The 14,124-nt window shown below is 34.2% G+C and overlaps 2 long non-coding RNA genes across 2 annotated transcripts; one reads left to right on the top strand and one right to left on the bottom strand.

The window, feature by feature from the left end:
• Window positions 1-1,470: 1,470 nt before the first annotated feature.
• Window positions 1,471-1,875, top strand: LOC110679870. The gene is made up of 3 exons (XR_002502768.1): window positions 1,471-1,539; window positions 1,603-1,663; window positions 1,725-1,875. It is a non-coding gene; the product is annotated as an uncharacterized LOC110679870 (long non-coding RNA).
• A 1,003-nt stretch (window positions 1,876-2,878) lies between these two features.
• LOC110678515 lies at window positions 2,879-3,807 on the bottom strand. The gene is made up of 3 exons (XR_002501671.1): window positions 3,266-3,807; window positions 3,144-3,211; window positions 2,879-3,089 (listed from the first exon to the last, which is right to left on the bottom strand). It is a non-coding gene; the product is annotated as an uncharacterized LOC110678515 (long non-coding RNA).
• Between the last annotated feature and the right edge of the window lie 10,317 nt (window positions 3,808-14,124).

Here is a 14,124-nt window from a genome sequence, read left to right as displayed (position 1 = left end):
ACACATATCGCCTCCACTTTTGTACGTAGAAGGCCTTTTCGCCACATCTTATAAGTGAAATTTTGCACGTACAAAGCCTCCAGGTGATTTCGTTATGCGTACATTTTGGTTGTCTGGGTGTTTAAATGCCATCCAGTGTTATGACAGATATACCACGTGCTCTGTGTTTGCATATAGTGGTAAGAGGGAGTCAAACATAAATCTTCTTACTACTACAATTGCAGGTTTTATGACGGGGAAAAGTGATGGTTTAAATTGGTCACTTTTCTTCCAATACTATTCATCTTATGTGGCCGTTGGAGCAAAGGAGCAGGATAACAACTCAACAATACGGGTGTCACAGGTTCGAGACGCAAAATGAGGAATTCCATCATCATAAAACAAGGATCAAAATGTGGCAATTGCAAGTCTTCAAAAGGATGAAAACTACCAAAACGAATATGTCTGATACGGAAAAGTACTATCTGTATCATTTTATTACATTTTTTGCATACTATTAGAGGTTTCCGTTTTCATTCATTCATTTATTTACCTCGTGTACCAGTTGCTTGGCCGCATACGCGAAAGCCCTCTGGCTGCGTACGCGAAAGCACAAAATATTCGCCCTTACAACCTGGCGAAAACAACTGACGTTTCTCACGTGGTCTTATATCAGCATTAGTGGTGCAGAGAAGCACGGTTATATATTGGCACTATAATGGCACGCTATTTCGCCTTTTCTGGCATTATAATAGCATTATATGCGTATATAAAACTGACATGCATCAAATGATTACCCTATATGCGCATATAATGCTGTTACCGTGCCGCATTATCGTGCTTACTGGTTACTTGGGTTTTTCTAAAACAAAATAGATTTTAATGTAATATGCAATTGAATTGAACCATTACTTTCTTCCCGCATAGCAAAAAACGCTTTGGCAAATTTTCCAGACAACATTTAAATCATAAATCATACGTTACTTGCTTCCAATATTGTGGCTTAATTGTGTTAAGCCCTCAGTACACTCTTTGCCAAGTGTGCAAATTTTTCCACACGCATAAACTAACACTTCAATATCCACTTGACACTTCAGATGTTTTGTCATTGTTGAGACCGATGTTTGCATGTGGTTTAAGCGTGCGGAAAAATTTGCACACTTGACAAACAGTGTACTGAGGGCTTTACTATAAATATATTTCGGTTTTGTACTGTATCTCACACTACATCTACTGTATCGCCAACGGTTACCGTATAGCTAATTGCTATCAATCAGTTCCATATAGTCCATATTTGGAAACTATGAATAAATCAACTATTTCTAAACTTACGTGGGTTATATCGGAAATGGTTACAATTTGGCAAAACATTCAAATATGATTGCATACTGTTTAGTATCATGAAAAGTTGTGACACATACATTGAAGTCTTATGGTTTGATAGTAAACATACCGTACGCGGAGTAGTTATATTGCACTTGTGTGCGTTTTGTGAAAGAAAATTTTTCATCAGTCAAACTGCCATATTTGTGTTCATTTCTGCGAGTCGAAACTTGTTTGGTAAGATATTTCATGTTAAATTGCTCAAAAACAACGTACCTTATTTGGTTTATGTGTTTTCAGAAATGAAATAAGGAATGCATACTTCTTAGGACTTCAGAGTGGTGCTGCAACATATCTACAGGTAAGTGTTATTATTATTTTTCATCGAAGTCAGAGTTGACAATGTTCTTTTTCTTTTTAAGAGTTTCTGAAAGATGTTTCAACAGTGCCGAAGGATCGTGGAACCAGAATATCATCCCCAATGCTGAATCTAGGTGCTGAGTTCAACTTGAACCTGTTTCGCAACTTTTAGCGGAAACAAATAAATACAACATTTCTCGATTACTTTTTCAAATCGACGTAAGTAACTTTCATATGGTTTTGAGAAAATTAATTCAGAAGAATCACAACCTGTCTTTTAAAACTGTTTTAAAATTAATCAACTTTTTAATTTTTTTTCGCCGTGTACATCGCTTAAATTTTGCATACATTAAGCTCGCGTTCAAAAACTAGGGAGTTCCTGTTATATCCCACAAAAAAAATATTACAAAATGATAAGCCGATTTATTCAGTTACTTTCGACGTTTTTCTACCAGTGTAAAATCGGCTCAAGTAGTGTTTTGTTTTGATTCGTGGTTAAGTCACTTTGTCTCTCCATACAGCGGGGCGGCGAAAGTAGTGGTTAGGTTGCGAAAGTTGAGAATCTTACTTTCGTCGTTTTGTAAATCCGGAAATTAAACGTTTTAAAAGTGAAAAATCGAGTTGGTTCGGAGCGCAACGTGTAGAATTTCGTCTGCGAAACACGTAGAATCGATAAAGTAAGTTTGTATACTTTTTTGACTTGAGTCTGTTAGAATAAGTTTTCGAGATTTGTTCGTAGATACATTGTCTTGTTTCATTATTATGAATAGGAAAAAAAATAGAATGGCATACACTGAAAACAGCATTGCGGTAAAAATTACCATGTTGATGGTTTAAATTAAATGCACAGCACCACTTGATTTGTGCAGACTACCCATTGCATTTATTTCAAGAATAATAAATGGTGTTGTTTACCATGGTGAGAGCGCAATGCAAAAGCAGTAAAATTAACCGCGTTCCATGGTAAATTTGAACGCAAGCAAAAGTCGAAGCTTCTACTATGAGTTGCGTTTAAAACTACAACATATGTGTATTTAGCTTCATTAATATTTATGATTCTAAAATATTTTAAAACATTAGCAAGATCCTTACACAATGTATCTGAACTTGTAAATTTCCGGAATACATGACAGATTAAAATTTACTGTCGGTAATCCGCAAAATTGCAAATCCAAATACATTATGTATGAATCTTTAAGTTAATAATAGAATTCAATTCTTACGGCTAAAGCATTGTTTATTAATCAATAGGTTTTTGCAAAACTAGTTGCATTATTATATTATAAAAGGTAAGAATTTAATGTTCTTCTCCTAGCGAAGTTGCCAAGCTGCACTTAATGCTTGTGTTTTATCTATTATTTCTTGGTTCACAAGCTCCTTGCCATTTGGAGAAATTTTGAGCTACGGGGTTTCGTTTGTACAATGTCCTGTAAAATCGTGTTTGTTAGAAATTGGAAAATATTGAATGTATTGCAACCTACCGATAGAAGTAAAAACAGAGTAGATCGTCGCTCAATTTTGTAACATAAAAAATGCAGCAGGACGTGACCTATAGAATATTTTTGTTGTAAATACTAGCCAAAATCAACCTCTATTTGCTTACCATCACTGTGTTGATCAAACTAGCTCTGTGCAAAATAAATATTATTAGTTTTGAATAATTATATAAATGAATGAACAAAGAAATCAATCACTTTCCGAGCATTCTCATTCATCTATAAACACACAAGTCGATGGAAAAATGACGTAGTTTGCAATGTCATTAGTATCGAGGATTGTTGTTACTATTACCATGCCCATGGTAAAAACGAGCAAACATGTGTTTGTCTTCAATGCAAAATTATAGTTTTCTTAACTATTTAAAAGTAGTTAAATCAACCCCTTAACAGCATAGCGATTTCAACCGCATTGTAGTAACTACAAGCGCAAATCTATTTATCTCAAATATTTTCACGAATAGTATTTTTAAGAACCAAGCGGTAGTTGTCATTACTCCAAAGTTTCTTTCAGTGTAGGGTTGATATACCGTTGACTACCATAATCCAATAATTTCACAAATTGTAAACGCTTTTATTCAAAATATATTGTTTTACAATTCTAGAACTGTTTCTTTTGTGGTAGATTGAGTGAAAAATGGATAGTATGTCTACCATCTGATGAACAGTAAACGAAAAATTTTGTTCGACAAAATCGACGATTTTTTATGGTTACATAACTTAACCGCCTATTCCCCACATTGTTATTTGGCTGATTACCGTTTCCCATACTGGCAAAACAGTCTGTGGTACTGTGGGTATATTGTTTTTCTGGATGTTGTTCGGAATGGTTCAGATATTGTTTGAAGTAGTTGTAGACAATATTGGAAACAGTGCTAATATGGTTCATGATTATGCGGGTTTTTATTAATCTGTATATACGTTCTTTTATTTTTTTTTCGATTTCCGAACTTTCTTCCCCATAGCTAGACTTCTAAAAAAGTGAACTGCAGTATGTGGGATGTCAACGATCACGCTGCTCTCCAGTCGAATGACTGTTCTATTCATGAAATTCTACCTGAAAATTCAATTCCGTATTAATTCAAATTATCTGAAAAATTACCAACTTATTACCTTTTAAAATATTCAAAAAAAAAAAAATAGTAATAGCTTCAGTAAATGAATCCACAATCAGCGTCCAATTATTGCTTCCATTTGTAAATTTTCATAATAACAACCTTATGAGTTTTTCACACTTATGAGAGCTATGTGCTTCATAAGGTGGCTTAATGAAATTGATATACGTTAATGAGGTATAACATGCTTCGCAATTACGATTTTCATTGAACTAATACAAAAAACCATAATAGCCTCATAGCCTTATGAAAGATGGTATCATTAAGGATATGACTAATGACATCAATGGAAATCATAAGGCACGCAATGAAATAATTAACTATGTTATCAATTATGATTATCATTTCAACGGTATGAAATCCATATTAGCCTTCTGAAATAGGTTTTTAAAGATTTTTCAACGCTTCATAAGGGAAAATTTATAAAATTCTTTAATTTATTTGCCTGAGTGTGTGTATCGATATATGGTTGTCATGGGCCTGAGCCAGGCTAGCGACATGATGGAGACACCATCTTCTATAGGCCTTTTCATGTGACAGGTCCGTCTATGCATTTGTTTACATCGGTGGAAAAACGGTGCACAGGCCTATTCACATGACGTCTCAAATCAGCTGATCGTGAAGCACTTTGACAGTTCTTCTATGAAAATGACAGGCCCGTGTTAGCACCGGTCCTCCACCGATGTAAACAAATGCATAGACGGATCTGTCACATGATAAGGCCTATGGCTGCCACACACAGGCTCGCTTTCTGGTAAGGGTCGGTGGATTTGACGTTTGACTTGGGTAGTTTTATATAGGCCTTTTCATGTGACAGCTCCGTGTATGCATTTGTTTACATCTGCCGAAGAGCGGTGCATACACGAGGCTGTCATATTCATAGAAGAACTGTCAAAGAGCTTCCCGATCAGCTGTTTTAGAACGTGTGAATAGGCCCATGGTGACAGAGGGCTCGATTGGCTTGTCAGATAGATCGGGCCCGGGACATCCTGTCTACTGCAAATCGCTGCAGTTGATATAGGGCATGTCCATTGCCTGGCCTGAGCTCAGTGAACAAATCGGTGAAACGGTTCACAGCCTCCAGTGTCTTGTCCAGTGTACTCTTTTTGGTTGATCTAATTTTGGCGTGCGTGATTCTTGTGGCAAAATTTATTTTTGCGGTTGCGAGAGCGCCCAATCTTTACGGTCTCACCTCTGCCAATCCAGCAGGAAAAATCGAGCAGGAAAAAAGCTCACATAAAGCGCCGCCTGTGTTTCAGTGTGCGAACTATGAGCAGGAAAAAAAATCTTTCCTGCTAACTTCACAGTTTTGAGCTTTTTTCCTGCTGGCTTCACAATGACTGAGCTTTTTTCCCGCTTGTTTCACAGGTCGTGCTTTTTTCCTGCTGAGTTGATTTTTTTAAATTTTGGCATAGAAAACAAGATTTTTAACGTTGTTCCTTTACATTTTTAAAAACAATGCTATTTTTGGAGACTGTGCCACGAATTGGACTCATGTTTGAATAAGACAGGAAGATTTTATGTGTTATTTTAAAAAGAGGTAAAGGAGCAGGGGTTGTTTTTTACCCGCACCGTATCCGCAGTTTCCGGTCAGTAGAGTCCTTGCAGGGATTGATGATGGTCATTATTTAGACCTAGAAACTAGTCATTTTTGTGCTTATTCTGCGCGGCGTGTGAGTCGTGACGACTCGCTCTCACCGCGAGTGACGTAAGACGACTAATGTTAATCAAATGGGAGCGATTCGACAATTGTCAATTCATTCGACTCGTGTCAACTCACACGCCGCGCAGAATAGGTACATTATTCACGAAAATGGTTGATAAAGTCACTAATTTCAGGCGATAAAAATCGACAATCTGGATAAACTTTAACAAGACATTACCCAATTATTTTGCAGATTTTCATCGTTCTAATGACAAACAATATTTTGACTCTCAGAAACAAAGCACCAGAAAGGAGTTTTTAACAAAACTATTGGTAACATTATGGGAAAGTCCTGTATGGAAAAAACAGTCTGTATGCCTGGACACTAGACGTTTTTCAGAATCCAAAAGTAATTTCAAAATATTAACACCATTATACAAGGCAGTTATTAGCTTACACATATGACGATTATGTCCTCAAATATTATGAAATTAGAGACATGCCCTCTATTGCACGGACCCTTTATTGGAAGTTTTAGCAAGATTTTAGATCTTTGAAAAAGCAATCAGTTTCTCGATAAAAGTGCTTAAGCACTAACAAATTGATGTGCAAAAAAACACATGCATCTTCCTTCTGCGGTATTAGTTTGAATTTTCATTAGCTGGTTCATTTGTACGAGTTTAATGAATTTAGTGTCTGTGCATAGATGACACCTAAAAATGCATGCATATTTGTACAAAAATTAAAATTTGAAGGTTTAATGAGTCACAAAATTTACGCAAAAATAATATACTTTTTGAATTATAAATTTGAAACAAAAAGTGTCCGAGGATAAGGATATGATAGGTATAGGGTGCAGAGCTACTTGGGCATTTCCATGATTAACTTTGGCAAGGGGGGTTTTTCTCGGTCAAATTGTAAGGAACTTTGCAATAAGAAGCACTTCAAAACGAACGACTTTGAGTTTAATTGTAATTTATTGAACTGAACTTATTGGCCGACGAAATCTTACCAAAATTCTTACAGAATTTATACCAGCAGCTTCTCTTGAAACTCCTAACAAATTGCTAAAAATAGCTATTCCCTAGAAGATTTTTGCCAAAAATACATCCAATAAATAACAAGCCAATGGACAGTATATAAGCAGTTGCATTTAGCGCGATCTTTTAAATGCTAAGCATACAATTGGAGAAGTTAGTTCTACGTTTTTCAACGAGGATGCATTTTTCCCGCTGGCTTACCAGCTAAGATACATGTTGCATTTTGGGGTTTGTTTTTGATTGAAAAATAAAAAATCAACTTTGAGCGATCGTTTAAACCCTTAGCTTTTGGATGGACAAATTTGTTCTAAGGTTTTCAACGTGGATATTTTTTTCCTGCTAACTTAACATTTAAGATACAAGATGCATTTTGGGGTTTCTTTTTGATTGAACAATAAAAATTTAATTTTAAGCGATCGTTTAAACCCTTAGCTTTTGGGTGGGCAAATTTATTCTACGGTTTTCAACGTGGATATTTTTTTCCTGCTAACTTAACATTTAAGATACAAGATGCATTTTGGGGTTTCTTTTTGATTGAACAATAAAAATTTAATTTTAAGCGATCGTTTAAACCCTTAGCTTTTGGGTGGGCAAATTTATTCTAAGGTTTTCAACGTGGATATTTTTTTCCTGCTAACTTAACATTTAAGATACAAGATGCATTTTGGGGTTTCTTTTTGACATGAAGATCAAAATTTAATTTTAAGCGATCGTTTAAACCCTTAGCTTTTGGGTGGGCAAATTTGTTCTACGGTTTTCAACGTGGATATTTTTTTCCTGCTAACTTAACATTTAAGATACAAGATGCATTTTGGGGTTTCTTTTTGACATGAAGATCAAAATTTAATTTTAAGCGATCGTTTAAACTCTTAGCTTTTGGGTGGGCAAATTTGTTCTACGGTTTTCAACGTGGATATTTTTTTACCTGCTAACTTAACATTTAAGATACAAGATGCATTTTGGGGTTTCTTTTTGACATGAAGATCAAAATTTAATTTTAAGCGATCGTTTAAACCCTTAGCTTTTGGGTGGGCAAATTTGTTCTACGGTTTTCAACGTGAATATTTTTTTCCTGCTAACTTAACATTTAAGATACAAGATGCATTTTGGGGTTTCTTTTTGACATGAAGATCAAAATTTAATTTTAAGCGATCGTTTAAACCCTTAGCTTTTGGGTGGGCAAATTTGTTCTACGGTTTTCAACGTGGATATTTTTTTCCTGCTAACTTAACATTTAAGATACAAGATGCATTTTGGGGTTTCTTTTTGACATGAAGATCAAAATTTAATTTTAAGCGATCGTTTAAACTCTTAGCTTTTGGGTGGGCAAATTTGTTCTACGGTTTTCAACGTGGATATTTTTTCCTGCTAACTTAACATTTAAGATACAAGATGCATTTTGGGGTTTCTTTTTGATTGAACAATAAAAATTTAATTTTAAGCGATCGTTTAAACTCTTAGCTTTTGGGTGGGCAAATTTGTTCTAAGGTTTTCAACGTGGATATTTTTTTCCTGCTAACTTAACATTTAAGATACAAGATGCATTTTGGGGTTTCTTTTTGACATGAAGATCAAAATTTATTTTTAAGCGATCGTTCAAACCCTTAGCTTTTAGGTGGGCAAATTTGTTCTACGATTTTCAACGTGGATATATTTTTCCTGCTAGGTTCACAGCTAAGGTACAAGATGCATTTTGGGGTTTCTTTTTGACATGAAGATCAAAATTTAATTTTAAGCGATCGTTTAAACCCTTAGCTTTTGGGTGGGCAAATTTATTCTAAGGTTTTCAACGTGGATATTTTTTTCCTGCTAACTTAACATTTAAGATACAAGATGCATTTTGGGGTTTCTTTTTGACATGAAGATCAAAATTTAATTTTAAGCGATCGTTTAAACTCTTAGCTTTTGGGTGGGCAAATTTGTTCTACGGTTTTCAACGTGGATATTTTTTACCTGCTAACTTAACATTTAAGATACAAGATGCATTTTGGGGTTTCTTTTTGATTGAACAATAAAAATTTAATTTTAAGCGATCATTTAAACCCTTAGCTTTTGGGTGGGCAAATTTGTTCTACGGTTTTCAACGTGGATATTTTTTTCCTGCTAACTTAACATTTAAGATACAAGATGCATTTTGGGGTTTCTTTTTGACATGAAGATCAAAATTTAATTTTAAGCGATCGTTTAAACCCTTAGCTTTTGGGTGGGCAAATTTGTTCTACGGTTTTCAACGTGGATATTTTTTTCCTGCTAACTTAACATTTAAGATACAAGATGCATTTTGGGGTTTCTTTTTGACATGAAGATCAAAATTTAATTTTAAGCGATCGTTTAAACCCTTAGCTTTTGGGTGGGCAAATTTGTTCTACGGTTTTCAACGTGGATATTTTTTTCCTGCTAACTTAACATTTAAGATACAAGATGCATTTTGGGGTTTCTTTTTGACATGAAGATCAAAATTTAATTTTAAGCGATCGTTTAAACCCTTAGCTTTTGGGTGGGCAAATTTATTCTAAGGTTTTCAACGTGGATATTTTTTTCCTGCTAACTTAACATTTAAGATACAAGATGCATTTTGGGGTTTCTTTTTGACATGAAGATCAAAATTTAATTTTAAGCGATCGTTTAAACTCTTAGCTTTTGGGTGGGCAAATTTGTTCTACGGTTTTCAACGTGGATATTTTTTACCTGCTAACTTAACATTTAAGATACAAGATGCATTTTGGGGTTTCTTTTTGACATGAAGATCAAAATTTATTTTTAAGCGATCGTTCAAACCCTTAGCTTTTAGGTGGGCAAATTTGTTCTACGATTTTCAACGTGGATATATTTTTCCTGCTAGGTTCACAGCTAAGGTACAAGATGCATTTTGGGGTTTCTTTTTGACATGAAGATCAAAATTTAATTTTAAGCGATCGTTTAAACCCTTAGCTTTTGGGTGGGCAAATTTGTTCTACGGTTTTCAACGTGGATATTTTTTTCCTGCTAACTTAACATTTAAGATACAAGATGCATTTTGGGGTTTCTTTTTGACATGAAGATCAAAATTTAATTTTAAGCGATCGTTTAAACCCTTAGCTTTTGGGTGGGCAAATTTGTTCTACGGTTTTCAACGTGGATATTTTTTTCCTGCTAACTTAACATTTAAGATACAAGATGCATTTTGGGGTTTCTTTTTGACATGAAGATCAAAATTTAATTTTAAGCGATCGTTTAAACTCTTAGCTTTTGGGTGGGCAAATTTGTTCTACGGTTTTCAACGTGGATATTTTTTACCTGCTAACTTAACATTTAAGATACAAGATGCATTTTGGGGTTTCTTTTTGACATGAAGATCAAAATTTATTTTTAAGCGATCGTTCAAACCCTTAGCTTTTAGGTGGGCAAATTTGTTCTACGATTTTCAACGTGGATATATTTTTCCTGCTAGGTTCACAGCTAAGGTACAAGATGCATTTTGGGGTTTCTTTTTGACATGAAGATCAAAATTTAATTTTAAGCGATCGTTTAAACCCTTAGCTTTTGGGTGGGCAAATTTATTCTAAGGTTTTCAACGTGGATATTTTTTTCCTGCTAACTTAACATTTAAGATACAAGATGCATTTTGGGGTTTCTTTTTGACATGAAGATCAAAATTTAATTTTAAGCGATCGTTTAAACTCTTAGCTTTTGGGTGGGCAAATTTGTTCTACGGTTTTCAACGTGGATATTTTTTACCTGCTAACTTAACATTTAAGATACAAGATGCATTTTGGGGTTTCTTTTTGATTGAACAATAAAAATTTAATTTTAAGCGATCATTTAAACCCTTAGCTTTTGGGTGGGCAAATTTGTTCTACGGTTTTCAACGTGGATATTTTTTTCCTGCTAACTTAACATTTAAGATACAAGATGCATTTTGGGGTTTCTTTTTGACATGAAGATCAAAATTTAATTTTAAGCGATCGTTTAAACCCTTAGCTTTTGGGTGGGCAAATTTGTTCTACGGTTTTCAACGTGGATATTTTTTTCCTGCTAACTTAACATTTAAGATACAAGATGCATTTTGGGGTTTCTTTTTGACATGAAGATCAAAATTTAATTTTAAGCGATCGTTTAAACCCTTAGCTTTTGGGTGGGCAAATTTGTTCTACGGTTTTCAACGTGGATATTTTTTTCCTGCTAACTTAACATTTAAGATACAAGATGCATTTTGGGGTTTCTTTTTGACATGAAGATCAAAATTTAATTTTAAGCGATCGTTTAAACCCTTAGCTTTTGGGTGGGCAAATTTATTCTAAGGTTTTCAACGTGGATATTTTTTTCCTGCTAACTTAACATTTAAGATACAAGATGCATTTTGGGGTTTCTTTTTGACATGAAGATCAAAATTTAATTTTAAGCGATCGTTTAAACTCTTAGCTTTTGGGTGGGCAAATTTGTTCTACGGTTTTCAACGTGGATATTTTTTACCTGCTAACTTAACATTTAAGATACAAGATGCATTTTGGGGTTTCTTTTTGATTGAACAATAAAAATTTAATTTTAAGCGATCATTTAAACCCTTAGCTTTTGGGTGGGCAAATTTGTTCTACGGTTTTCAACGTGGATATTTTTTTCCTGCTAACTTAACATTTAAGATACAAGATGCATTTTGGGGTTTCTTTTTGATTGAACAATAAAAATTTAATTTTAAGCGATCATTTAAACCCTTAGCTTTTGGGTGGGCAAATTTGTTCTACGGTTTTCAACGTGGATATTTTTTTCCTGCTAACTTAACATTTAAGATACAAGATGCATTTTGGGGTTTCTTTTTGACATGAAGATCAAAATTTAATTTTAAGCGATCGTTTAAACTCTTAGCTTTTGGGTGGGCAAATTTGTTCTACGGTTTTCAACGTGGAAATTTTTTAACTGCTAACTTAACATTTAAGATACAAGATGCATTTTGGGGTTTCTTTTTGATTGAACAATAAAAATTTAATTTTAAGCGATCGTTTAAACTCTTAGCTTTTGGGTGGGCAAATTTGTTCTACGGTTTTCAACGTGGATATTTTTTTCCTGCTAACTTAACATTTAAGATACAAGATGCATTTTGGGGTTTCTTTTTGACATGAAGATCAAAATTTAATTTTAAGCGATCGTTTAAACCCTTAGCTTTTGGGTGGGCAAATTTGTTCTACGGTTTTCAACGTGGATATTTTTTTCCTGCTAACTTAACATTTAAGATACAAGATGCATTTTGGGGTTTCTTTTTGACATGAAGATCAAAATTTAATTTTAAGCGATCGTTTAAACCCTTAGCTTTTGGGTGGGCAAATTTGTTCTACGGTTTTCAACGTGGATATTTTTTTCCTGCTAACTTAACATTTAAGATACAAGATGCATTTTGGGGTTTTTTTTTGACATGAAGATCAAAATTTAATTTTAAGCGATCGTTTAAACCCTTAGCTTTTGGGTGGGCAAATTTATTCTAAGGTTTTCAACGTGGATATTTTTTTCCTGCTAACTTAACATTTAAGATACAAGATGCATTTTGGGGTTTCTTTTTGATTGAACAATAAAAATTTAATTTTAAGCGATCGTTTAAACCCTTAGCTTTTGCGTGGGCAAATTTGTTCTACGGTTTTCAACGTGGATATATTTTTCCTGCTAACTTAACATTTAAGATACAAGATGCATTTTGGGGTTTCTTTTTGACATGAAGATCAACATTTAATGTTAAGCGATCGTTTAAACCTTTAGCTTTTGGGTGGCGTCTGACGAGGGATTTACGAGTCCATACACAACTGAAAAAGTACAATAGCCCTGAAAAAACGGCCATATTATATGCAATTGGGTATTGTCCTACCATTGAATATAAACTTTTTCCTCAGTAAAACTTGTAAGTGGATACCAGATGATCACGATTATCTATTTGCTACACTGAAATGCATTGCATTTTAAGCCGAACGTTGTTTAAGTAGTTAAATTTACATTGCATGGTTGTCATTAAAAATACCATAAAATCAGTAAAAGTAACTGCAATTTCATTGTTTTGAGAATGTTTATGGTCATCTATATATGTTAAAACTAACGAAAACTGCAGTCAAAATAAATATACAATTTAACAACATTTTATAGTATAAACAACTACATTGGTTTTAAATTTGAGCATGCATCATTGTTTGAATGTTCGTTGTTGTAAATTTTACCATATTCATAGTACAATCAAGAATATGTGACCAACAAAAATTAATCGAAGTGGATTGACAGTCAAATCAACTGTAGCAAGATAGTAGTCCAGTTGTTAATTACACCTATCGTTTGTCTGGTGAGTTGCACGCTTACTGTCAATGATGATGTCACGCTACACGATAAGTGTTCATCTGCAACAACCAGACAGCTCACCAATCCACCGCGAGGTGGATCGTGCTGAGTTGTTGAGTTGAAGGAGAGCGAAAGAAGGAAGGCACAAAAGTCTGTTTGACAGCTCTGCAGAAAGCGCGTGCGCACGGACAGAGCGCGTGCGCACGGAAAGAGCGCCAGTTCGGCTCGATTTGCAATGATCGGTTATTATTATTATTTTTTCGATATTGGATATTCTATGGTTTGGTTGATCGATGTTAAAGTTTGTTTTAAAAGCAGCTCCACTTATTTTGAAACATATTGCCGTGTACAATAGTAGACAACACAACTAATTTAATTAAAATAATTTGAAATTATAATTAGTACATATACAAAAGGGGAAGAACGTTTAGGCTGGTTGTGCATTACGATAAAATCTCTTAACATAAGCAATGCTTGTTGTTGGTTCTTGTGGAAGGATCAACATGTTCGGCTTAACGAATCTTATTTTAAATATCGAATAACACCACATGCAATTGAACAAAAAGGATGTGATTACAATAGACTTTTGATATTTTCAATTCTGAACCACCGCAAAAAAAAAATATTGGGAATCAAAATTCTCCTGAGAGGGATGATGTGGGGGAGGCTCATTCTAATTAATATTGTCGTTCAATTATGGGGATAAATTAAAATTGTTATTGTTCTATACATACTTATTTATTATAATTACCTGTAAATATTGATACAGCACAATTCAAGTATTTAAATATCAAATAGCAAACATAGATATGGTCGGTGTTCAGACAGACTGAACCAAGTGTTTTTTTTTTCAATCGAGTAAGAAAAATGTACCCCAA

Source organism: Aedes aegypti, chromosome 3, assembly GCF_002204515.2.
Source record: "Aedes aegypti strain LVP_AGWG chromosome 3, AaegL5.0 Primary Assembly, whole genome shotgun sequence".
NCBI lineage: Eukaryota > Metazoa > Arthropoda > Insecta > Diptera > Culicidae > Aedes > Aedes aegypti.
This window is presented reverse-complemented; position numbering and strand designations above follow the sequence as displayed.